The sequence below is a fragment of the Parasteatoda tepidariorum genome, chromosome 12 (genome assembly GCF_982258835.1).
Source record: "Parasteatoda tepidariorum strain Cologne lab strain chromosome 12, Ptep-v5.0, whole genome shotgun sequence".
Classification (NCBI taxonomy): Eukaryota; Metazoa; Arthropoda; class Arachnida; order Araneae; family Theridiidae; genus Parasteatoda; species Parasteatoda tepidariorum.
In genome coordinates this window covers 62,176,590-62,203,795 of record NC_141766.1, presented here as the reverse complement: position 1 = coordinate 62,203,795, position 27,206 = coordinate 62,176,590, and the positions used below count along the sequence as shown (strand labels likewise).

At 26.3% G+C, this 27,206-nt stretch overlaps 1 long non-coding RNA gene across 6 annotated transcripts in view; it reads left to right on the top strand.

The window, feature by feature from the left end:
- The window catches only part of LOC122268913 (uncharacterized), a 98,482-nt gene that overhangs the window by 50,072 nt on the left and 21,204 nt on the right, over positions 1–27,206 (top strand). For 3 of the 6 annotated variants that reach the window (XR_015430792.1, XR_015430789.1, XR_015430790.1), the window contains one exon: positions 8,970–9,190. This is a non-coding gene — a long non-coding RNA (uncharacterized LOC122268913). Of the gene's footprint in view, positions 1–4,004; positions 4,120–4,158; positions 4,230–8,969; positions 9,191–27,206 lie in introns of those variants that run through there. The other 3 variants (XR_015430787.1, XR_015430788.1, XR_015430791.1) reach the window with 2 other exon arrangements.

Genomic DNA, 27,206 nt, shown 5'->3' with positions numbered 1-27,206 from the left:
GTCGATTTTTTTGGTGAACTGAATATACCAGGCATGCGCGTTTGTCTACTTCTTCCCAGATGAATTGGAAAAGAATGCCTTTAGAAAAAGACGCCAACGAAGGAGGATGAACTCTGATATGCGTTCTTTCGTTCTCCGCCCCCTCATTCACTCTTTCCGAACGAAAAGAGGAATCTTCAAGATGAGAGAGAGAGCAAATCATCTGTCATGTGTTTCCCCAGACCACCACTTTTAGAGATATATTCAAGCGTTGGGGGATTACGTTGAACAGGTGGTTTTCTTTCGGCATGATATTTCAAAAGAAAAACTTAAAAAAGAAAAATAAATAAATAAAAAAAAAGATATGCGGGAGGGAGTGCAGAAAAAAAAAGCCAACAATACCGCCAAGAGCCCTTACAATAAAAAGGAATAAGATATCCAAGAAAAATAAAAAACCTTTTGGGAATTAAAGTGATAGATACAAAGACCTGCTGGTTGTACCTCAGTTTTTATCTCTTATTAAATGCAAGGGAATTACTCACTCCTTCGAAATGCAAGACAGTCCCTCTCAAATTCTTTTGAAAAACAGTTTGTATATGGAGATCTCTTAAAAAACAGGAGAGTAGATTTATTTGAGTGATGGTAGAAAGAAGAAAAAAATCTATCGCCAGGATCGTAAATCTAGACAAAAAGTATTTCATTCTATAGATGCATCCTTCTGTCAAAGCTTTTGAATCAAAACCAGAACTATTTGGCAATTTGTTCTAAGAACATGAAAAGTTCAACGAGAATGAAAAGGAATTGCTGTTCTAATTCAAATAAATGTTCTTTAGATTACCGTATCGGTGAATTCGAGGCATGACTTTAGTTCCTGGATTATTTTATGTTTTAGTATTGTGTAATAATTTATTCACTCGGCTTAGATCGCAATTTATATAAATATTCTGTGTTGACTAGAGAGAATAACAATATATTGATTTCTGTCTTGTATTGACTATAAAATAAGTATTCTGTTTAAACAAATCATAACATTGGACGATTTTAATTATATTCTTACATGATAAATTTAAGAAATTACTGCTGTGAAAATAATAGCTGAAAATCACTCTTAAACTTCCAATTTTAAATACCTTCAATACCTTAAAAACAGTGAGAATAAATTTTGTAAAAATAATATAAGGATATACTTCACGCATGCTTTAAATTTTATTTTTAAATTAATTTCGTATTTTTTTTTAACTTTTAAAACGTGATGTAGCACTATAAAATATGAATTTTAATCAAAATGTTGACAACTTCAAATTAGGCAAAGGAAATGAAATTCTTCGATATGTTACGTTCCTTGAGGTCGTATGTCTATTCTCAGCCTTTAAAGCTTTTTTTTTATCCGTTCCAGTCGTATGTAAGCTCCAAAACACCACATAAAAGATCCACACTGTAAGAAATTTAAGATCAAATTACGTAAAAAGTACCAGAATTCAGTGTGCCCGTTTATTTATTGTGTATAATTTTTTATGCCATTTGATATCATGTATATACTTAAAAAACAAAAGATAATAAGAAATTTAAATATAAACTTGACATTATAATCCGAAGTATCAAAAATAATATTTGCATTCATTTTATTTATAAATGTTTAATTACTTAACATATTAATGATTAAAATAAAAAATATCTTGTTAATTTTTGCAATAACTTCTGGGTATTATTTATTTATTTACTTATTTATTATTATTATTACTTGCTCTAGTTTCTTCATAATAAGTGAGTTTCAGGAAACATTTCTAAATAATATTTAGAGTGGAACGGAAATATAGTATTTGACACAAAAATTTTTAAAATTTGCATGATTTTATTTAAAATTTCCCTTTTTTCTTAATATGCAAGAGAAGTGATATATACAATTTATCCACTAAAATCCCTTCAAGAATATAAGATTAAATGACTTATGAGTTATGATGAGTTAACAGTAATATAAGTTATTATGAATTAACATTGATTTAATAATGACATTGAAAAACTTTTCATTAAATAAATATTGTTTGCATGTATTTATTAAATGCTGCACTTTAATTAGCGATACAATCATTTTAAATATTAATAAATTATACTAATTGATAAAATACAATATTAAGCAGTCATATAACCAAGTGACAAGACTGACAATATACCATTGATAAAAATACAAATTATTAAAAAATTGAAAAATATTTATTTTAATTATTTTTTAAACATCATTTAATCATTACGAACATTATTTATCTAAAATATGGATAATTGCCAGAAATGACGATTTCTCAGAAAAAAATTCGTATATATTATTGAAAAATATTAAACTTTCTAATAATTACATTTTCAGCTTCTTTTTAAGATACGTATTATTAATCTGCAATTATATTTAAGTGGCAAAACTGATAATTTATCACTAAAAAATATATATATTATTGAGAATTATTATCCTTTCTATTAATTACGTTCTCTTTTAATTGTTATATAATACTTTAAAATTATTCTTGATGAAACATTCCCCCTTTAACAACCTACCAATTACATTTATATGTAGCACTAGATGCTTACAAAGTGATCGACAGTCTTGCATAGATTAAACGAGATTTTAATAACTTACAGTAATAGATGTTTACTAGATGGAATTTCAGAGAACTTGGAAAAGTTTAATGCAATTCAAACTTCATAACGGACTAAAGTACTCAATCTATCATCTAGAAAAGTGATGGATTTTTGGACATCGAAAATGATGGAGCTATCTGAACAAGGTAGAATACTTGAGAACGTTTAAGGGAGTTTTGATGGTTTTCTGAACTTGGCACTTCCCTAAAATTGTGCACTAACTTGATGTGAAATGATGACTGCTTCTAAATTCGAATCCATCAAACTTCCATTCAGGGATAGTTTAAAAATTATTTAATGAAATTACTTTTAGGAAGATAAAGGTTTCTAAATTCCTTCATAAATTTACGCTTCAATCTGAGTTTTATCTAGAAAAAATAAATAACAATAACGTATTTTTTTTAACCGCTTTCCAGTCTTATTCTCATTTTGTAACCATAAAAAAGATCTCTACTGAAAAAAATAATTGGTACCACATTTATGATTAAATTAAGTAAATATTTTATTCATTTAGTTACCGAATTGGTTTAATAATATAGCAATTTGAAAATTTCTGAACCAAATATAGATTAAAATATTTTGATGGATACGAAAGCTTTGTTGATCCAAGATTGATCTTAACGGGAAAATAATTGAATTACTAGTTTTTATCAGTTTAAAAGAGGGAGGAAAATGAAAGTTTGGCTTTTAGATGGTTAAAATAACGCCATTCGCTAAATTTTAATCAATTGCATATATATGAATAAAGAAATTCAAATTAAGATAAGTAATAATGAAATGTTTGCAAGATTAATATTAATAAAAATGTTTAAATAAAGTTTAGTTATCATCCTAGGATTTAAGAGTCGACATTAGGATTTAGAAAACTGCTTAACATGTTTTTTTACTGCATATTTTTCTTATATGTATTTTAAAAACTCATTCTTAAAAACAATATATAAACAACATTTTATCATCACCATCATTATTATTTAATATTAATTGCAAACATGATTACTCTGTATATTATTCTAAAAATTCTATAATTCGATCCTTTTTAAAATTACAAATAAAAACATATTTTTTACCAATCGTTTAACGTTAAGAGAAAGCACAACCTCAAAAAATAAAGCAAATTATAATTTTTTTTTAACTGTCTTATTATATTTTATGATAATTTCTTGAGGGTATTATACACCTGTTTTAACAACGCAGAAACCATTTTTAAAATAACATTTACACAAAATAATCAGTCTATGTTATCTAAAAGCAAAAATTATCAGATTCTACATGAAATTCAACCAATATTCGACAATTTGAATGCGAAGACATATGACTTTTTGTCGCCTGACCTCTCACCTATGAACTAGTACCAATTAGTAGCCGATAAAATCTAGATAATATTTTCCTCGCCTTAGTTAAAGCGATAAAAAAAGATTATAATTTGCGCAAGATGACGGTCACTTTTGAATCATTTATCCAAATTATTCTGTTATTAATCTCTCTTTAGCGGATTTCTCCAGCTGCTACTAGGTATTTATTTTTTAATAGTGTTTTTCTTTGTTTTTTTAGCGCTGTTTACTTTTTGACCTGAGATATAACAGGTGTTTACACGTATTTTTCTTAGTTTGACTCATTTAAAGGTATGTTAATTACTGATATCTCATTAATTTATTTAAGTATGCATAAAAATTTGGAATCTAGCTAAACTGTGAGCGGTAATTAGATGGGATGTGTATGCTGCGCAGTGACTCATATTTTGACAAGAATAAAGAATAGTAAATTTATTAAAGTAGTATCTCTGTAAATGATTTTTAATAAAAACTTTTATCTATACAATTTTTGAGTATTAAAGTACTTTGTAAAAATATAATGCTTAAAATTAAATACTTATTCTTTGCACTATAGTAAATTACATAAATTTATTTATATACTGCCCCGACAAATCATAAATAGGAATAAAATAAAAATGAGTTAATTATTTTATTTATATCAATAGAAGTAATTATATTTCATCAATATTTATAAAAAATTATGTTTAAAATAACAAGATATTCCTTGTATGATAACTAGTTAAATAAATTTATACATAAAGAATAAATTCGAAATAATTACTTCCTAACTATTCATAGAAACAAATTTAGATATATACAGAAAAAATATGAAATCCATTTTATTTCTTGCATATTTTACTTAATACACTTGTTTTTAATTTATATGCCACTGAAATGTTTATAAATTACATACTTATCCTTTGTGTGATTGTTGGTTACTACTTTCTACTGTAGTATCTTTCGTACGATAGTTGGCTGCTAATATATTTACTTACGCTCGTACAAAAGATAAATATGAATAAAATAAATATAAAAAGTTTATTTCATTAATTTTTATCTGAATAAATATGTAATGTGTTTGAAAATCAACTGATATTACCTTATACGTACATAATTTAGTTATACATACATACACTTTTTTTTAATCATTCGAAAAAGATGCCTAAATAATTACAAAAACAGAATATGCTTGTTAGACTAATTTTATATGAATAAATATGAATTAAACATAAAACTTGTTCAGCATGATATTTTGAATACACTTCAGTTATACTTTTTTTTTAAATGTTAAATTGCGCTAAAGTGTTTAAATATGACATGATTTTCCTTTATGAGACAATGTTTTTAATACATTTTCGCAATTGACAGTTAAACAACCAAATTTTTTTAAGTAGAAAGATTTTAATATTAAAATTAATGTAGTGATTTTGTAACAGCTTTTAATTCAAAGTTACATATTTTTTGAAACTCTCCGTGACATGCGTAGTGAACAGTATTATTTTTATGTTACTGTAAATAAAATTATTTTTGAGGCTGTTAATTTTTTCAATTAGTTATCATTTATTGGCACTTATTTATGCATATTTTGTAATTACTATTTATTCTATTTATTTAAGTCTTAGCACTTGAAATTATTTAAAAGCTGTAGTAATTAAGAAGAACTTGATTTGTTTTATTTTACTAGTACATTATTATGAGTTACATATTTGTTAAATTATTTATCTCTACTGGCGGTCAAATCATTGACGAAAATATTAAATAAAATATTCTTTTTCCGAGTTATTTACTATTTAATGTAAAATAAATTATAAAAAAAATTCTAGCAATTTATTTCTTTTAACGCAATTTTTCTGTAAAAAAAACTTAATGGTATCCTAAATTTTTAATAAAATGGTTCAGAATTAATAGCTTTATGATATAATTGGAAATAGAGAAGTAAAAAACGCAATTTTTGAATTGCCCCTTTTTATCAAAACAATTTTAAGCGGCGAGGTCCAGCTACTGCTATGACCTTTAGTCCTCGGTCAATGACGTCATGTTTTCGAGTGATTTGAGAGCCTCTCATATTACTTTTGAGATCTCTCACACACTAGATAAATGATCGGAGGGATTCATTAATTCCTCAAATAGGACTTTGTAATTAATGAAGGAAGATCTGAAGGACATTTGAGGAGAGGGAAAAGACAATGTCAAACGTTTTCGGATGATCGAAAATTGTTGGTTACAAGATTTCGAAGATCGCAGGACGCCCGGAATATAACTAGAGCCAAAATCAATCGAAAAACCGAAAGAAAATGACAAGTCAATACTTTATTTCCACCTGCTTCAACAAAACAGTAATCAATATTTATACCTTCTGTTTGTACGATTCAGAATTTGTAAGCTTAATAAAATCATTAGTGACTAATAAGTACCGTGCTGAGGGAGCTAAACTCTTTTATATAGGTTTGGAACTATTTTAATCGTAATGTTTCTTAGGAGATTAGTAACTATTTATCCGCAGATGTTTTCATTTTTTAATGATAAACAGCCCTAAAGTAATTGATATATTCCAGCTATCAAAAATATCCTACCCTAAAAGACATTGTCTTTGATTATAGCAATTTACTCTTTCACCATAAAACGTTTATTCTAAAGTTATTTTTGTTTATTTTATAAATGCATTTCTTTATATACATTCATTGCTTTATATTTTGCGCTATGCCTTCATTGTGTTATCTATATTATGGTTGTAAGATAGAGTTCTTTCGATTCAGTATCATCCTGGAATCTGTCATTTCGATTCTTCAAAATTCGAAAATGTTTCGCCATTAAATATATGTTTTCGCTTTTGTAACGATGAAGAGCAAAAAACTAAACATATGGATTTCAAATAACAAAAATATCACGTTAAAAATTTATATGGTTGTAAGATATTATGCTTGTAAGATAGAGTTCTTTCGATTCAGTATCATCCTGGTATCTATCATTTCGATTCTTCAAAATTCGAAAATGCTTCGCTATTAAATATATGTTTTCGCTTTTTTAACGATGAACAACAAAAAACTAAACATATGGATTTTACATAACAAAAATATCACATAAAAAATTTATTAGTTATTATCTTTACTTATATTTACACCAAATTGAGCACAAACTGAATGGAATTCATTTAAAAATTATTTCTTCTTATTTTGTGAAGCATTGGATAGATTTATCTTTATATTTAATACAGTTACATGTTGTGGTATGCATTCATTGCACCAATGTATTTTAATTATAAATGTTAAAAATTCCTTGGTAACTTTATCATTCCAAAATATTAATTTCTGATAACTCGAAAATGTATTCATTTTAAATATCATTTAAAAGTGTCTAAAGTATTTTATATGCTTTAAAAATATCATTGCTATCCATCATACCCTTATCAACAAGTCTACACATTTTTCCAAATAAAATCTTGTTTTATTGCAATCGATTTCTGCTTATTTTGTAAAAGAATTGGATATTTTTGTCTTTACATTCATTACAGCTACATTTTGCGGCATGCATTCATTTCGCAATGCGTATTATAATCCTAAATCAGTAATATCTTTCCTATTCTGATAATTTGAAAATGTATTGATTTTAAATATTGTCTGTCAAAAATATTTGAAATACTTTAAAACTATCATTCTATCCATCATACCATTTTTACCTAGTCTACGCAATAATATAATGTTTGAATGTCATTGAAACAATAGTAAATAAATTATACAATTTTGTTTAGTACTTATTTGAAACCTATTTTTGTTATTTATAATAATTTTAAATGAAAAGTTTTAAAAATGCAATTGGAATATTTCGTCCCTCGTACAGTGTAAGAAATTCCGAATCAAATTACGGTATGAAATACAGGCACTGGCATACAAATTGCTGGTTCTTTATACTGCAATTTGATCCGGAATATTTTACAGGGTATTTGAAATGATTGAGAACTCATTTGTAATTCAATAACTTGTACTTTTGAAAATTATCACTGAAAATGCATTTATTTTCGAGTTAAATATTCTTGCAATTATTTCCAATTTACATGAATCTAATTATAGTTGCAGTGTTTTTATGCATATATTCTAATTTCTTTCGTTTTAAATTGATCAGACTACCTTGTATCAAAGTTAACTATATTATTTATAAAATGTAATACAGTTGACTCGCGTTATAACGACCCCATCGGGACTGCCCCAATCTGGTCGTTATATCAAATGGTCGCTATATCAAAATGAGCAAATTTCCTTTGAAAATCGGTCACATAATGGTTTTAAACGTCATAATGCATGCATATATCTGCTATTTGTGGTATACATGTTATAAACCAAAAAAGGATAGGATGCATACATTAATAAAACATAATGACATTTCAACAATTGAATTACAACTGTTAACAATTAAGAATTTTATTTTGAAGTACAGATTAAAAAACATAGTATGACAAAAAAAATCTAGTTTCTAATGAATTAATTTTTTGATGTACATAATTTGCGGTATATATAACGAATTTTTTTTATGTGCATAATCTGCAGTATTATAAGGAAGAGTAAACCGAGGAACATAAACGAGGCTTCATTAGACGAAGACATTAATTTTTTGAAGTGCATTAATTTGTTGAAGTAACATCTTTAGAGGACTTAACATATGTGTGCTTGTTCAAGGTCAACCATTCAACCCCACTTTCCAATAGGAAGTTAGAAAAGAGCGGTGTTCAAATTCAGAGAGGGTCGTTATATTAGGAGTTGACCTTTTTTACGGTCGTTATAGCAAGAGTAAAATAACGTTATCTTCTATGGATGTGAATTGGGACTCCTTCACAGGGTCGTTATATCATGTTGGTCGTTCTATCACAGGGTCGTTATAACACGAGTCGACTGTATTAGTGGAATTATTTTTCAATTTTATTTCTTTGTATATAATAATAGTTTAAAAGAGGCATTTCAATAATGAATTTTTTCTCGTAAACAATAAATACACGACAGAGTGATTTTAATTTCCTTTTAAAAAGTAAAAAAATTTCAACTATTTTCCTCTTTTTAGTTTTGAATGGTTAATGGCTGCGGAAAAGATGTGTATTATAATCAACAACAACAATGAAAAAACTAGAAGTTCACGTGAGGGGAAAGAGATGACCTTTGACACGATAGTTCACAAGGTTGAAAGGAGAAAGAATTTATTTTCTCCTAGTACTCACCTAAAAAAAAAAAATGATAAACTAGGAATTTTACACCTTCTAATCATCAGGTTTAACAAATTCCAAGGTAATACTGTCTTTCTATTTAAAATCCTGTGAAATAAATATCTGATTTTGTTGTTATATGTCTGCTACAGAAATAATTAAAATTTTCCTTTGTTAAAATAATTTATTTTGCATTATGTTGTGTTTATTTTTGTGTTATCAACTTTTAACGCTATAGTTCTTAAGGTTATAAGGAGACAGAATTTATTTTCTCTTAGTAGACAGCTGAAGAAAAAGTAATAAACTAGGGATTTTACGATTTCTAATGATCAAGCTTAACAAAATGTTTTTCTATTTAAAGTCCTGGGAAATAAATGGATGGTTTTAATTTTGTACATTTGCTACAGAAATAGTTAAAATTTTAACGTTTAATATAATTTATTTTTGCTACGTAAGAAAAGTATAATTGTTTTAAAATAAATTTGTTTAAATACAGATGGTAAATAAACTTTTTAAAGAAAGCTCATTTAAAAGTAACAAATAACCCTTATTTCAAAAACTTTTACATACATAATTTCTTTAATTTTTATTCCTTTAAATAGTTTAACTTCACAAATTTCATACCAACTATAAGAACATATATAGAAAATTTTGTTCATTAAATTATGCTAATTGATATTATTATCACCTTTTATAATGTTTTTTAAATAAAAAAAAATTGGAGTAACTTAATATTTTTAACATTAATTAATCACTTCTTCATTTCTCAAAAACACTAAATTGTTGTTTGCTTCTATTGTGTTGAACTATTTACTCTTCATTATTTTGTAAAAAGATGGGACATAAATCCTATATTTTTTCTTCGATTACTATATCAACATTTGTATTTTAAAATGATCTTCATAAACAAATGATCTTTATAAATTATTGAATTAGAATAACTCAAAAATTTGTAAATTTCAATATTTTTTTAAATAATTGTAGAAATACACTTTATATATATATATATATATATATATATATATATATATATATATATATATATATATATATATGAAGTTCAAAATGAAGATAAAACAAAGGAAAATTATAGACACATGCAAAAGGTGGGGGGCACTTTTAAATTCTCTAGTTACACTCAATTTGCGCTTTTGTTTTCATATTTTGTAATCTAGTTGTTCATGTAAGTACATCTGATTTATCTACTAGCTTTATAGTTTTTGTTTCGTTTTATACTGTTTTTTCTTTTTATTTTATTTTATTTTCTGCTTTTACGAGTTATTTTTACTTATTGTGTTCTATTTTATTTGTTGTAATTTTTGTAAAAATTTTTTTTGAGTGCTCCTTACACTATTGTATTAATATATTTAGCTTTGGCTATATTGATACAATATCTGAAAGCACTCTTTTTTTCTCATATAATCGTGTGGGCTGATGAAAAGATTATATCCTTTTTTTACCGTTTTTTTTTAAAAATTTCTTCTTCTTCTTTTTTTTTTTTTTAAGTCAGTTGTTTTTTGTTTTTTTTCCGTTTTTTTTTCATTATTATCTTATCCCTTTGCATATGTCTATAATTTTCCTTTCTTTGTTTTATCTTCATTTTGAACTTATCTAATGAGTTCTGTTTACTTACAGCTTATGCGCAATAAATGAAACTTAATGTTTTTCTTAACTTTCTTCGTGTTTTCTTGTATTTATTTATTTTGTTGTATATATATATATGAATATGAACTTATATATATATATATATATGAACTTATCTTTTGTTTAAAATCCTTTTACCAAATCTGATTCTCATTAATAATTATTATTTGTATAAATTATTATTCTTAAAAATTGTGCATAGTATCCGTTCAATAAAATTTCACCATTCGCTTTAATTTTCATAATGTAATTCGTATATTTAAACAGTCAGTCAATAAAATGGTAAAATATTCTTTCTTTTCTAATTTTTTAAAAAAACTTAGAACAATACACTTTATTTATGCACATTATAGGAATTCCTTAAGAATGCATGGGTATAAACATAACTAAATTCGCACATTTTAGGTAGATTTCCTTTAATGTATGTGAAACATGGAATAATATATATTTTACATACATTATTATGATTATTGGTTTTTAGATATAAATCATAATTTCAAAGCATTATTAAAAAAGGATCAAAACAATTACTTTTTTTCTGACATGTGCACATTATTTGCTATTTTAATATTGCGTGCAATGATATTCATCAAACTACATGAATAAAACAAAATGATATTTTCTTTTTTAACTTGTACATATTAAAATTTTTAATGTTTTATAATGTATTATTAATTATTTCGTAATAATTATTTATGTTTCGTATATTTTAACGAACATGCTCTGTATTGTAAATTATTTTCATGTTTGTTTTTACATTTATTTGAAATTTCTTTAAAGTTGTAGTTTCCTTTCGTTGGTAATAAATTATACTCGAAAAATCAATCTCGAACAATCCTATAATTTTATAATATCAAAATATTTCGCTCTATGAAATCAAAGGTCGTGCAGTTGAGATTTAATTAATAATAAATTCATCTGTCAAAAATAAAACACATACTATGAATGTATTAGGGTAATTTGTACAATGCTTATTACGCTATTCAAGAATTAAATATTATTAAAAAGTTTTTTCATAATTCATATGAATCCGTTTAAAATATAAATTTGTTGTTAAAATCTTTTTCCAGAGTTTAAATAGTTTTTAAGTAATAAATGCAGTAGGGTTTATAATGGAGCAATTTCTTATTATAGCACACAAACAAAAGTCGTACAGCTAATAATTAATAAATGATAAACTCTTATATCAAATATATAATTGCAAACGTATAAAATCCATAGATTTTGTATCAAACATGTTTGTAATGTTTTTAATTTTTAAATATTTTTAAATTTCTATTTTGTAATTTACTAGAATCCTTGTAAAATATAAATTTCATTTTAAAAACGCTATTGGGAACTTTTTTATTAAATGAGGCATAGTAAAAATAAAACAAAAGATACAGTTTTTATGGTAATATATAAACAAGAAGAGTCATGCAGCTAATTGAATAGTGGTCAAGTTCTTGCTCTAAAGAGAATTTATGATTGGCCGGCTGACGTTTACGCCCAAGGCGACATACCGTCCTATAGAATGAAGATCTTAAGGCAGTTTTTTTTCCTTCTGACCACCAAAACCGGTACAGCAAGAAAATTCTCGTTCCTGTATTGAAGCTTTTGAATTTAGGGGTTATTTTAAAGTTGTTTACAGTTTGATTTTTCGAAAGGATTAAATCTAAGAATAAAAAGATTTTATGCATTTTAATTTTTTATATCATGGATGAAAAAAAGATATAAAAATACTTTATAGAACGATTTTTCTCTCAGGCAAGCATCAAATACTTGGTTTAAGGATTAGAAAAAGATGGATGTTTTGGGATATTTTCTCAAATACGTTATATTTAAGGATAAAGTTCTTGTCTTTCACAAAGTAAAAAAAATGGTTTTTTAAAATTCTAAAGCTCTGTCGAGGGAAAAAAGCTTATATGCTTATTCAAAGATATTGTAAGCAAAATGTTCAAAATACCACTTTAACATGATTTTCTTCTTCCTTTTTTTGCGTACGTTCTTACTTTTTATGAAATGCTTTAGTTTAGTTTTGAATAATAGGGTAAATGTTTCAAGTATGCCACGTAACAGTAATAGACTTATTTTAGCTTTGAACACCTTTTTTAATTTAATGTCTAAAAAAATAGCCACCAAGGATTAGCTGTTAATTTCTTTATGAAAATGTGCCAAAAATATTTCAAGCTTAACACTCACTACGCAGAATTTAGCGAATATTTTAATACTAATTTTTCACATATTATTATTATTATTTTTTTTTTTTTCTTATACTGTAATCTTCAAAAATTTAATTTTTAGAATTTGCACATATTATGTAAAATTCAGAAAATATAATGGTTTTTTTACTAATACAATCAAAATAGTTTAGTAATTCGTGTATTTTGAATGTCTTTCATGTTTTACATTTTCTATTTCCTTGTAAAAATATACACAAACACAATTTTTTGATTTAGGACTTCTCCGTAATTTGAAGTTCAATTATTGTGGTTTATAGTTTTCCTTTTCTCTCTCTTTTTTTTTATTATTTTATTTTATTTTATTTTTTTGCATGCACCTTTTTTAGCTTTCTTATTCTTTTTTTTTTTTAAAAAAAAGCTGCAAATCAAAAAAGTAACTTTTATTTTCTTATAATTTAGTACAAGTAAAATATGAAATATTTTCCATTTTTGACATTTTCGTAACGAAATAAGCCATATGAAAAAAAAATTTTTTTTAAAAATTAAATAATTGATTAGTAAAATTAAAACAGACATAAAAAATTTGTGAAAATTTGGCAGAAAATGTAGTGAAATGATTAAAAAATTTTGCAAGACTTAACATATTATTTTCAAAAATTAAATACATTACATATTATCATATGTGGGAAAATTATTAGTGTGTATTAATCTCCAAAATTAATTTTCATTTTCCATGAAAATATACATATATCTTTGTAGGCATTACTTTTTATCTTTAATAAGGAATTTAAGCTTTAGCTGATGTTCCTTAAGCTTATTTTTTAAAAACTCGTTCTGTTTAAATACACGAGGATCAAAATTTTAAAAATACATAATCTAAACTTAAAACTATAATAATATTTAGATTTATTATAATTTGAACTAATCAAATTTCATTGTAATTCACTTTTCTTTATATTTTATTAATAATGTATTAAAATTAAACACACACAGCTCTCACATTATAATATTAATATAAATTTTTCATTAAAAAAAAGGCAATTACTCGATACTTCACATATTTTAAGTTAAGATTTTTGCAATTCTGAATTATTTAAATGTTAGTGTGTACGCATTACATGCTACGTGCATTACAATAAATATTTCAATCATGAATAAATTGGAGTAATTCTCATATAAAATGAATAGTTCTAACATAAAGTAATTTTTGAAGCTGATCACATTTTATTTTATTTTATGAAATTTTCAAGTAATTTCTTTTAAAATTTATAATTTTGATATTCAGTATGGAAATTAATTAAATAATTTTAATATTTTAATTATATTGCAAAGTTTTGCAACTATACATTTGTACAAATTTATTCAAAAGTATATTTCTTTCAGAAAAGTTATACTTAGTGCAGATATTGAACAAATTTTTTCTTTCTTCAATTCTGCCAGTACTAAGTAAATATTGCTTTATTTATATTTTTTTTTATTTATCTATTCTTTTTTATTATCCATTTTATATTTATTTTCTTTATATTTATTATTGGAGAAGCAAAAATTATGGAAATAGTGTTTCTTTATACGTTACATCCATTACAACATTTACTTTTTAAATTAGTCGCTATTTTTTTCCCATTTTATCTTTCAAAATACTTCACAAGATAACATGAAAAAAAATTTTAAATAATTTAAAAATTAAATGTTTTTCGAAAAAAATATAGTCTGGTTCACTGATATAAAATTAGTTTAGCCAGTACTTTATTCCTTATTTATAAATTTTATTATTGTCATAAAAAAGAGTACACTGTTTCTTATTAAGAAGAATTTCATTAATTTGTGAATTTTTCAATTTTATTTGGTATTGAAAATTGTTCACTAATATAAAAGCAATTTAGTCATAATTTATTCTTAAGTTTTACTCCAATAAATTTTATTATTGTCATAAAAAAGAGTACACTGTTTTTTTTTAAGAAGAATTTTATTAATTTGTGAATTTTTCAATTTTATTTGGTATTGAAAATTGTTCACTAATATAAAAGCAATTTAGGCATAATTTATTCTTAATTTTTACTCCAATAAATTTTATTAATGTCATTAGAAGAATACTCTGTTACTTATTTAATAAGTATTTCATTAATAAATAAATTTTAAAATTGTTCACTAATATAAAGGTAATTCAGCCAATAAATTATTTACACTGTTACAATTAAGTACACTGTTAATTTTTTTATCGAAAATTTTATTAATTAATTAAATTTTAAATTTCGGAATATAAATATTTCTGCTTTTAAGTTTCGCACTAAAGGATTTATTGCTCGGTTATTTTCTTACTATCAAAATTTTATTTCTGTTACCTATTTTACCATCTATATATTTAAACAAAACATTTGATTCCAGCTTTTTAATACTTATAAGTCACACAGTCAAGAAATTATATTTAATTGTAATAAGATATGTTAAGATTTAATATATTATCAAGCAAATCTGAATTTATGACTAATTAATAAAATTACAGAATAATAACATAAAGAAGGGGAAAAAAACAACATCTGTCATGATAATATTTTTACAGCCAAATAAATTTTTATAGAACTTCGAAACTTTAATTTAGTTACTTTTCAAGCATGAATGAAAAAAAATATTAGAATAAATTCGTTAAATGTAAAATTTTGCATAAAAAAATAAATACTCAATTATTTAAAATGCTTTGAAACTTAAATTAATATTTTCTGTTTAGAAATTACATTTAATTGTGTTAATATTTCTTCAGACTTAAAATATTTTGCAACGAATCTTAATTTTGGGGGTAAATATTAAAATTTCATTAGAATAACATAAAGAAGAAAAAATGTATCATCTGTTATGATAAAATTTTTACATCCAAATAAATTCTATGGCATTTCAAAACTTTAATTTCGTTACTTTTTAAGACACCAGAATTGCAATAAAAATGATTCATATAATTCGTAAAAAATAAAAACATTTTGAATTAACGGTTACGTTTTAAAATAAGAAGACATTAGGATAAGTAATTTATATCCATATAATTCTTTTGTATATCAAACTTTTATCATTTAAAACAACATTTCAAAACAAGCAACATTTCCTAACAAATCCTTCCTACAACATAAATCCTAATAATAAAGCACTATTAATTAATTTACTTTTTATTTTTATTTTTTTTTAAAAAGGAAAAATTTTTTCCTCATTAATGCTTATTACAAATGAGTTAATTAAGTATATTTGGCTACATATTTTACGTTTTTCTGAACTCTTCAAAAATACAGCAAAAATGATTCGTAATGTAAGCACAGTTCCATTTCAATAATCTATTTGATTAATTAAAAAGTTTATAAACATCAAGATTCTTTTCTATCCTTTGCTAAATATAATAGGATGAAATATTAAACTTTTCCTTTCATTCTATTAAGCATTGTATATCTAATTAAGAAATTTACCCATTTGACAGGAGAAAAAAAATTTTATAACAAGATGTTAGTTTCTTTTTATCGATGATACTTTTCCTAATGAATAGAATTCAATCCTTATCAGTAAAATTTCAAAAGTAATTTCTTTAGAAACTAATTTACTTACCAAGAGCATGACGTGAATAGAGATATAAATATCGATATTTGGCCTTTCCCCAAACCTAATCAGGGTGATAACAAAGCTCAGAAAAACAATTAAAATAGCTATTACACCTTAATTGATGCTATTCTTCTGTAATGGTCGGCCCTTATGTCAAAAGGATGAAGAAAAATGTTAAGCGGATTTTTAAATGTTAAGCGAAGTGACACTAATCATAGTAGAAAAAAAATACAATTCGTGAGAAAGGATTAATATTTAAGACTATTAAGCCCCAATGCTTGATGAAATTGACAATCTCACTCAGTAGCTTATCAGAAGATTTCAAAATCTTGATGAAGTTATCAAGGTTTGGAATTTATTTCTTTTTCTTTTTTTATTCGAACCATCCCCCGTTTCAAGTCCGCAGTCGCCATCACATTAGTCCGCACCTAGTTAGGGGCGTTTAGAACGCATAAATCATTGACTATTTTCAATCAAGCAACTTTGACTAGAGAAGGTTGCTAATGACGTCAGGACACAATTATTGATTTATCATAGCTTCCATATTTCCATTCGACGTTCAGGGATGATTTCCTCAGAGAGGAGATTGGTAATTGGTAGCACCATCGTTTACTTTAATTAAAACTGATGCTGTTGAATTGTACACGTGTGAATTGAGACATTTAGGCGAGTCTTTCTTAATGTAATTTTGCAGCATTCACTCAGCAACTTTTAATATTTTATACATTATCTAATAAATCTAAACGTTAAATGAATTATATGCATAGAAAATTCTAGTGATCCTTAACCCTTTGAATCATTAAGCATATTTTTCATGCTTTTTTTTATTATTTTGTATTAATTTAAATCAAACTAGCTGAAAAATGTAATATTTAGCATTATGATTATGAAATACAGCATGGGACACTGGCATCTCTTTCTGTGTTAAATCTTCCAAACACTGCTCGCTTTCAAACAATAATTTTCAAATTAGCAGTTATATAGATCTAACAGGAACAATTATTCCTCACTGAACTTTCTTCTTTACAAAATCAATTATTAATAAATTTTTGAATATGAATGAAAAGAAAATCTTTCTTTTTTTCTTTTGTTTGGATTTTATATTTTAGTGCAAATATAATTTCGACAATCTAACAGAATTTTTAGTAACTATTCGAAAATTTTTTATCATTAAAAAATATCAAATTATATTTTTACCTGTAATAGGAGAGCCAGAAAAAATTTAGAAATATATATGGAACACTGGTGTCCATATAGTTAAATAAACTTAATACTTAAATAGACAATTTGGGTTGTTTCAAATACTATAAGTGCTTTACAGTTAAAATTTATTTATTTAATTTTTTATAACACCTAAAGTATAAGAAATTGCGCATAAAATTACACAGTCTTAAAAAAAGTATTTTCTTAATAATTATATACTTAATGAATTGTACTTATTTAAGATTCTAGCGATTCTTAATATTTATTTTTCGATAAAATCTTAATATTTATATTCATTTTCTTAATATTTATTTTTCAAAGCGATTGTAGTTGTTTCGATTATATATGCTTTATGGATAGTTTTTTTTTTTTTTTGATGTTATGCGAAATATGAGAAATTACGCATAAAATTGAATATTCTTAAATGAAATGCTTTCTTAAGATTACACAGTATATTTCCAAATGATATCCTCTGCTAAAAATCGTGATCATTTTCACATCAGTCCATACCTAGTTAGGGGTGTTTAGAACGAACTGACTATTAACATTTTTAATGAAGTCAGGAAACTCAGTTCCAATTGGTTCAAACAAGTACGCACTAACTCCTTCTTTCGCAAAAAACCTTTTTACGTTATTGCAATATTTGAGGCAATATTATATATTGCAATATTATATGTAACCTTATTGGCAACAAATCGAATTGAAATCCATTATTGCGTAACATAAGCAAAAATTTCAGAATTCGAATCTAATCACTCAAATCATAATTAATCTTCTTTTAGGTATTACCTCTTTAAAAATATTTTTTTCTTTCTTAAAATGTTTATTTTACGTTAGTTTTGTGAATATATATATATTTCAAATAGTAGTGTGTATATTAACAAAAAAAAGTTACAACAATAGATGTTCTAAGAAATGCATTATTATATAAGTTGAAATAAATTAGTGAAGTAAATAAAAATTTTAAAACAAATAAGCAAATGCACTTATAATTCTTATAATAAATTCTTATGAAGCAAAAATAAAAGCAGAATTGTAAATTTTAACGTGAAATTAAAGCATGACTTTTATTAATTGGCTACAACTTTTATATGTAACAATATTTTAAAAGAACGACTAATATTGTATATTTATGATTATTGTCGTATTACTGTGTGTTATTGTAATGTATTATTGTACGCTATTGCTTTGTATTAATTCATGCAATGCAATAATATTCTGCGTTATTAAAAACTGATGCACTGTATCATCTTATATGTCTTAAATTTTTTTCTAAACTAAACTTAATATTAGAAGTGGTAGCTAAAAATGTAAAACACCTACTTTGCGTAGACAAATATCCTACCCCTATTTTTAAATAGGCAGTCTTTTTTTCACTACGAAATGTTATATCGACGACAGGGAATGAGTTAACTACCGATATTTGTGTTACTACCTAATTTGTTGCACCCGTGGGTGCCCTGCTGAACTAGTGAGTTTGAGAGGTGTTAGAATTTGAGACAAATTCAGTTGTAATAAATTACGGTAGAAAAGAAAAAAAATTCACAACTTTAAAGATGCTTTTTTTAAGAATTGCAACAGGTAGAGCATATAATTCATTACTAAAGAGAAAAAAAAATAGAAGCATTTTTTATCTTTTCTAAAGTTTCAAAACATTTACGTTTCTCTAAGCCATTCGTCACCTTTATCATCTTTGACGATCGCAATGAGTAAGAAAAAAGTTTATTACGGGAGAAAAAGATGAATAAAGACTATAAGCACAGCATAATTAACTGCTTCTAATGTTTTTGTACTTACGAGCAAAAGAAAGAAAATAATAACATAAAAAACGCGCCAACGTGTGTCACTCTAAATTTTGAGAAAAACAAAGTTTATGCTTTTAAAGCAGGGTTAAAACATTAAAATCCCAAACTTTCTCCCAAAAAAATCCTCAAAAGATTAAAAGTTCGGTAATAAATGGCTTACAACAGCATTCAATTTGCATTAAAAAAGACGAGCAAAATTTTTTTTTGCTTAGCTTCCGCGCCATTTAATTATCCGCTTTTTTTTCCCCTTCTTCTTTTAGTTTAATAGCACCTTTTACGTGAAACCCATTAGTTCATATCTAAGCAAAAGGTGCTATGTGTGGTGGGTGCATATTGTAACGACGCCTTCAGAAAGCAGTAATGATCATGTTATTAAAAATCTCGTCAAATGTGACTTGTTGCAGCTTGTACTCACCCCTCGCCAACACCCTTTTGCCATAACTCCCCTTTTTAAAAGCTTAATTAGGCCTCTTTTAAATACGTCAAACAAACCTTGTGGACACACATGTTCTATGTGGGTAATATTAAAATTACAGTAGGTTTTAAAAATAGATAGAAATATGTTTCAAGATTCTAACGACAAGCATTCTTAATGCTCGTAAAAACATAGGAAGTCGAATTGTTATAAAAGCAAGAGTACATTACTTTAATTTCATTGAGATAAAAAGCATTTTTACTTATGTTATAACTATTTAATTTTATGACATATATATAATATGAAGATAATATTTGTAAAATTTTTCTCGTAATAACGAGGGTTGTAACCATGGGCAACGAGATTAAATTTTTTCTTCTTATTTATATGTTATAAATGTATGTTTTTTATGACAAAATAAATAGTATGCAGATAGTATTTTCAAAAAATCAAAGTTATATATCGATAGTTTTTCTCGTAATAATGAGGATTTTAATAATGAGCTTTAGAATAAGAATTATTTTTACTTATTTACATATTATATTTAATTTTATGGCATACGTATAGTATGCAGAAAGTTTTTAAAAATTTTTCTCATAATAATGAAAGTTCTTTTTAAAAATGGATTATGGGATAGGAAGCATTTTTAGTCATTTATATGTTATAAGGATCTAGTTTTATGACATATGCATAGCATGCAGATAATATTTATAAAATTTTTAAAAATTGAAGAGTTTTTTTGTGCTTCTGGAACATTTTATTTTATCGTTAATTTTTCTTTGTTTCATAATCTGCTCCCTCTCTTAATTCATTTCAGATTCTTTTTTACATTTTTCATTTGTACTGAATCAGCAATGACAACTTCTTCATTTTGAGGAAATAGTTTTTCTAGTGGTAAAGAAATTTGTGTTAATTCTTGCAAAGCAGCCAACTCTTCCAGTTTTCCTGGAGGATTTTATTTTTATACTTAATGTGGTAGTAAAACTCATGTTATTCTATTAAACTTTTTGAATTATTATAAAAATTAAAACTGAGTTCGCCACTACATGTAAATAATTACAACAAATGTATAAAAACCATAATAGTTTCTTACGATATCGATTTTGAACAAAATATATAAACGGATATTAGTTTTTACGATAGCGAATTTCAACCTGGTCATAATATAAATATATTTTTAAGTAAAATTTCCTTTTCGGGTTATTGCTTTACTACTACTTGGAAAATTCATTCTCGAAAACAGTGAAAGTTGGCAGCTATATTCTTGGGTAAATAAATTTAATTTGAAGTTATGTTACCTACCACTGCATTTAAACAATTCAAATATTCATATTGTATGCCACTTTGTTCGAATTAAATCGTCCGGGTCTCTACTTTAGCAGAGACACACTTACTTAGACACATCCTCACATTCCTTTAACTGCCCCCCCCCCTTTTGTATGTATTCCCAAACTGTAAATACTGTAAATATTCATTAGTGTTTACTTTTTCATTGTTCTTTAGTTTGACCTTTTTTCATGTACTTTTTTATTACTTGTAATTTTGCTATTGCAAAATAATGGCAAAGTGCCTTTTTTTTTTCTCTCACTTTGCTTCCCAAGCAATATTTTTGTCATATATGTTTCTTAGTCTAATTTCAGGGTGAATGAGAAAAGGGCCGTAAGGCCACAGACTCCCAGTTCCACTGCAACGAACGAACGAAAGAATCGATTTAAATCGTATAGCAACCATCAATTAGTCATCAGTGAAGTAAACACCCTCAACTAACAAAACAAAGAACTAGATAATATAGAAAATACTGCAGAATTGGATGTTATAGAAATAATCAAAAGTTAAAACCGAAGAAATCTCCTGGCTACATCAAAACCGAAATGATTAAAAAATTTTCCAAAAAACTTCATTTTCAGATTGGTCAACATTTACAATGCATCACTAACATTTAACTATTTTCCAAACTACTGGAAAACATCCAATATTATATTAATATTAAAACCTAACAAATATCGTAAAAACTCAACCAGCTACAGGCCGATCAGTCTGCTATGCACACCTGGAAAATCCTGGAAAAAATAATATACTTCAGACTAATGCTTCACCTTACTGTATTACCAAATGAACAATTTGGATTCCTGAAAAATCTAGATACAACCAAACAGCCTCTTAGGATAGTAGATTAAGTTGGAAGAGGACCCCGCAGCAAAGAATGTTAAACCATATTAATGCTTGAAATCTCAAAAGCTTTTGATAGAATCTGGCACACTGGTATCATCTGCAAACCTATTCGATTAAACTTCAAAACTAGAGTCATTTAGATCATTCAACATCATCTAAATAACAGAAACTTCCTAATCAGCCTTCAAAACATTAAATCTATCAGAAGAAACATCAAAGCAGGAGTCCCACAAGGTAGTTTAATAGGGCCAATCTTATTCTTCACACATATGATTTTCCAATAGACAAGACTACAATAGTATAACTGCTCTCTATTCTGATGATACCGGGACTATAATAACATCCAAAAATTCGAACATAGCCCTCAACAAACTACAAGAAAAGATACAAGACATAGAAAAGTAGTGCCTGGAGTGGAAATTTCAAGTATACGGCCAAAAATTACAACTTCTAATCATCCGAAATAAAAAGAAGAAAAAAATACTACCCCAAAACATTAAGCGTAAGAATGTCAATCATTATGACTAATTAATACAAGTTAAACAAGCAAAGATGGAGGGGTTGGTGGAGCGTCGAGCTAATTCCCAAGATCACACCCATATCTAGCATCCCGCTACCCCAAAAGAAGTTAATTCTATTCAATGAAACAACACAAATAGTTGATAAGGTCAAATACCTTGAACTCATCCTTAATAGCAAATTCAACTGGAACGATCACATCAAAAGCATCATAAGAAAAGAGCAAGCAGTATGCAGCAAATTCCAGGTTCTACTCTTTCAATCAAACATCTCACTAAAGCTCAAAAGATTGCTCTATTTATCAATCCCATCCTTACATATGCCTAACCTGTCTTGAAAAATATAACACAGACTTAGCTAAATAAATTAATAATCCACCAGAATGAAATACTAAGAAGGATAGCAAAAGGCAGATGTTTTGTAAGAAATGGCACCATGACCTCAAAACAGATTCAATTGACAAACATATAGCTAAATTAAATATCAAATTCTATAAAATAGCCACCTCTTTCTCAGCAGCAAATTTCAATGAAATATTCCTATATGAAAATTTTACTGAAGACAGGAACATCAGACCAACAGCGGCATACTATTTCAGTGATGCATAATATTCCAGACATTAATAGTACATACATAACCTCATTTTCATCATACCACCTTAGCTCAAGTTGTACCTCATATTTTCACATTATGCTCTCATCACCTTACTCCATATTACTGCACAGTCAGAACTCAATCATCATCTATCCAAATAAATACTCCTTTACTTCATTTGCATTCCACCACTTCATCGAAACACCACGAAGTTCTAGCTAAAGATGCAAAAGAAAAGGGCTGCAAGCAGCCTCAGGGGCCCACATGTTTTATACAGTGCAGTTCTGTTCAGTTTGAATTAAATCGTAATGAGCTTCTTAAAGTATTTGCGAAATTTAAAAAAATCATGCAAAGCCTGAACTACTTTGTAAAATCTTTTGTGGCAAGTGGAGCAGTTACCATCCTTTTTGGTTATTAAAATTTTTAAAAGTAGTTGGCTCAAAATGTTTTCAAAAGTGGCTCCAAAAAATTTTGTTTGGAATTGTAAATCTCTAAAATATATGTTAAAAAAGAAATTGTGATACTATTTTATTTATAAAAATAAGCCTTTTGAAAACTCTGTAAAATTAATCAGCTATGCTTATCACACTTTTACAACAAGCAATTAAATTTAGTTACCGATATAACTTTCCCTGTCCTTTATAACTTTTTTGTCTTAAGTGCACTTAATTTTGTCTACCAGTAATAGTAATCAATCAGTAATATAGATTTATATTTGTCACCATTATTCATACACCGTTAAAAATTACTGATAAAATTATAATAAAAAGTATTGACACTCAGGGTGCCGGTATACTGTAAAATCCATTTTTACGGGAACATGCTACGGAACAAAAAATCTGATTTATCCTAGTTTTTATGCTAACAATTACTGTAAAATCACTGATTCATTCAATAAATATTACGGTATAATATTTGAGAGGGAAAATAGGATTTATGATTAAAACGGATTTAACAGATGATGCACTCAAAGTGCCAGTGCTTTATTCCCTCAATTTGATCCGCAATTCTTTAGTACAGAGACTAACTACAGTTATTTTTAAAAACTGAGAGGTCAGTGTCACCTATAATAAGTTATTATTCAAATCAATTTCAAATAATATTATATTTAAGTAAATGATTCTGACCAATATTCGATAATTTTGATTTTATTGCCTTATTTATAAGAGTTTCTTCATATATATAAATTATGTTTTTTAATTAACTGTAAGTTTAAATAATAATAATGAATATAAATTCATTAAATTTTTGTTGCTGAATGCCACACATTTTTAGTTAAAACATGTACAGTAATATTATATTTTCGTTTTTACTCCTGCAATATATAAATCTCCCTTTATACAACAAGCCGTTAAATATTCTATTTTCTCTCAATTTTATTCTAAATTATTTATAATGCTGTTTTTTTAATCTCCCATCATTAATCATACTGGATAATAAAGAAACTAATGGCGCCGATTATTACAGACCATGTATTTTAATCTATCTTCGTGATCTGTATTTATCTTCCTTTAAACAAAATCTTAACAAGGAACTCAAAGAATAAAGAAGAATAAAAAACATAAAATCCCCATCTGTACTTGCACACACACTCACTTTTATAAACCATTAAAGAATTTTGATAACAATTATGAATAATTCCATCACTCTTACATGTTCGATGATGGTTTAACTTTTTCCTACAACTCGTGAAGTACTTCGTGGTAGGGCAAAACTCAATTTGAATATGGCGTGTGTCCAGAAGAAAACAAAAGATCTAGAATTGTCACGACATCTTGTGGACGATTCACCAAGACTGCAAAAGCTGACGTCACCTTTCTTATGCGGGAAAAACGTTAAAAAAAAGTTCTTCACGCATTCTGAAAAGGTTAGATGTTGTACCATTTCATCCCTAGAATAATAATGAAAAACGTGGACAAGACAAAACTTCAGCAGTCTCAAAGATGAAGATTTTTCCTCGGTTTTCAGGTCATTTGTCTTATTATCTAGCTTTTGATGGAAGCCGAGAAATACTATTAGTAGATTTATACAGAAATGTATTGCTTTGGAATATGTCTAACCAGAATGAAATGATGAATAAACCGAATACAAGAAAAAGCACTCAAAACTGTAAAGGTCGCCAAGGCCTTGCATGCCAATCAAATACCACCATAAATACTTCGCCAACTGTCAAGCCAGGACCTCAGCTGACTGATTTCGGTTACATTTGCGAACCTATTCTTGTTTCTTTCAGTTTCAATCCAGTAAGATTTAAACTTTTTTATAACTTCACCAAAGAAACAATTCATTGAATTTCTGTGACGTTCATTGAATCCAGTGATTATTCTGCTCTCTTCAGTAATTTTAGCAGGCTTCATAATTTTGTTTTTTTTTCTTTCTATACTTTAATTATTTTAATTCAATAATTCTTTGCAACTTTTAATGCATTAAAAATATAATAAGTTGAGCAAAATGGCGTAGATGCTGACTTTTCTGAGCATTCTGGATGATTTTAACCACTGCAATTAATTCAAACATACTTAAATTTGAACTAATAATCACATATTTTAAATACTTAAAAAAAAAAGAAAAAAAAAAGCATATTTCAATTGCCTTTTTTGCGTTTTCACACCAATATTACGCAAAAATGTTCAAATTGATGGACGTTATTACATAAAAGTTGACAGATAAAAATGTATAATGCATATGCTCTTACATTTCCCCAATTCTTTGAAATAAAAGCTCAGCTAACGGATATTTCAAGAGCTTTTTAAGCGTTGTGTTTGCTTGTTTTATTTAAATTAGTTTATTATTATTAAATTTTTAAAAAAATTTTTTGACTTTAGAAATAGCATCATTTTAAAAAGGGAAAGTCTTTATTGTTTTAAATGCAGTACAATATGTATTAGACTAGATTTGTAATAAGTGATGCTCAAATGAAATATTATTAAATAATATATATTAGACATGATTTATAATTACTGATGTTCAAATGAAAATTTATTAGATTCTCATTTACAAAATAAAAATTTAATTTTTTTAAATGCTAAAATTGAGTTTTTAAATAAATAAAAGAGTAATATAATCAAAGGAGATGTAACAAAATCAAAAGTAATTAATAGTATATACTGTAAAAATACTTAAATACGTGAAATATATCAAGTACAAGTGTATCTCTATCGTTTTTGAAGGAATAAAAAGTTTTTGATATTTTATTAAAATGTAAAAAGAGTGAAAATGTATTGATAACAAGCATTTTGCATCCAAGAAACCTCACTTAAATTTGTTGTGTGTGGGGGTTCTTTAATATAATTTCATATCAATATAACAATGTTTTTTTTTCACATCAATATGCCTAGATAAGTTAATTATTTTATTTCAATAAATATTTTTTTCATTTCAGTCTAGTTTTATGAATTTAAATAGCTATTTTCACTTCAAATAAACTAGAAGATAAATTTAAATTATCATTAAATATTTTAGAGGAAAGTTGATATTATTGGGTTTGCTCCATTGTTGGGCCTTCGTAATTTTTTGAGAGGCGAACGCTCTATCTCCTGAGCCACCGCGTCTCTCTCAATTATTTCTTAGTTATTAGAAACAGGTGATATCTGTAGACTGTTTACTATGTTTAAGTTTGAAAACCGTTAACCGCCTATTAAGAGGATGCTATACCATGAGAGAAATCCTTCACTCCAAATTCTCTTTCAATTCTATACGTAATTTAAAATTTAATGTGTAGAAAAATAAATGAGTTCCGCTTAGCAAAGAGTAATCCAGAATGCTTCAAATGCTGTGATTTTTTATTTTTTTGAAATATTGAAATGCAACCAAATTACCAGAGGATTACTAAGGTTAACCCAGAGGGGAAGTTCTTTTCGAATTTGTTTGCATTATTATACTTTGAAAGAAATTTTAAATTTGAAACTTCATGGTTTACTCTAAGTTGACATAAACTCACTTCATTTTAAACTTAAAATTTTAATATACCAATGAGTTTGAAACAAAATTTCCGAGCAGTTTCTCCCG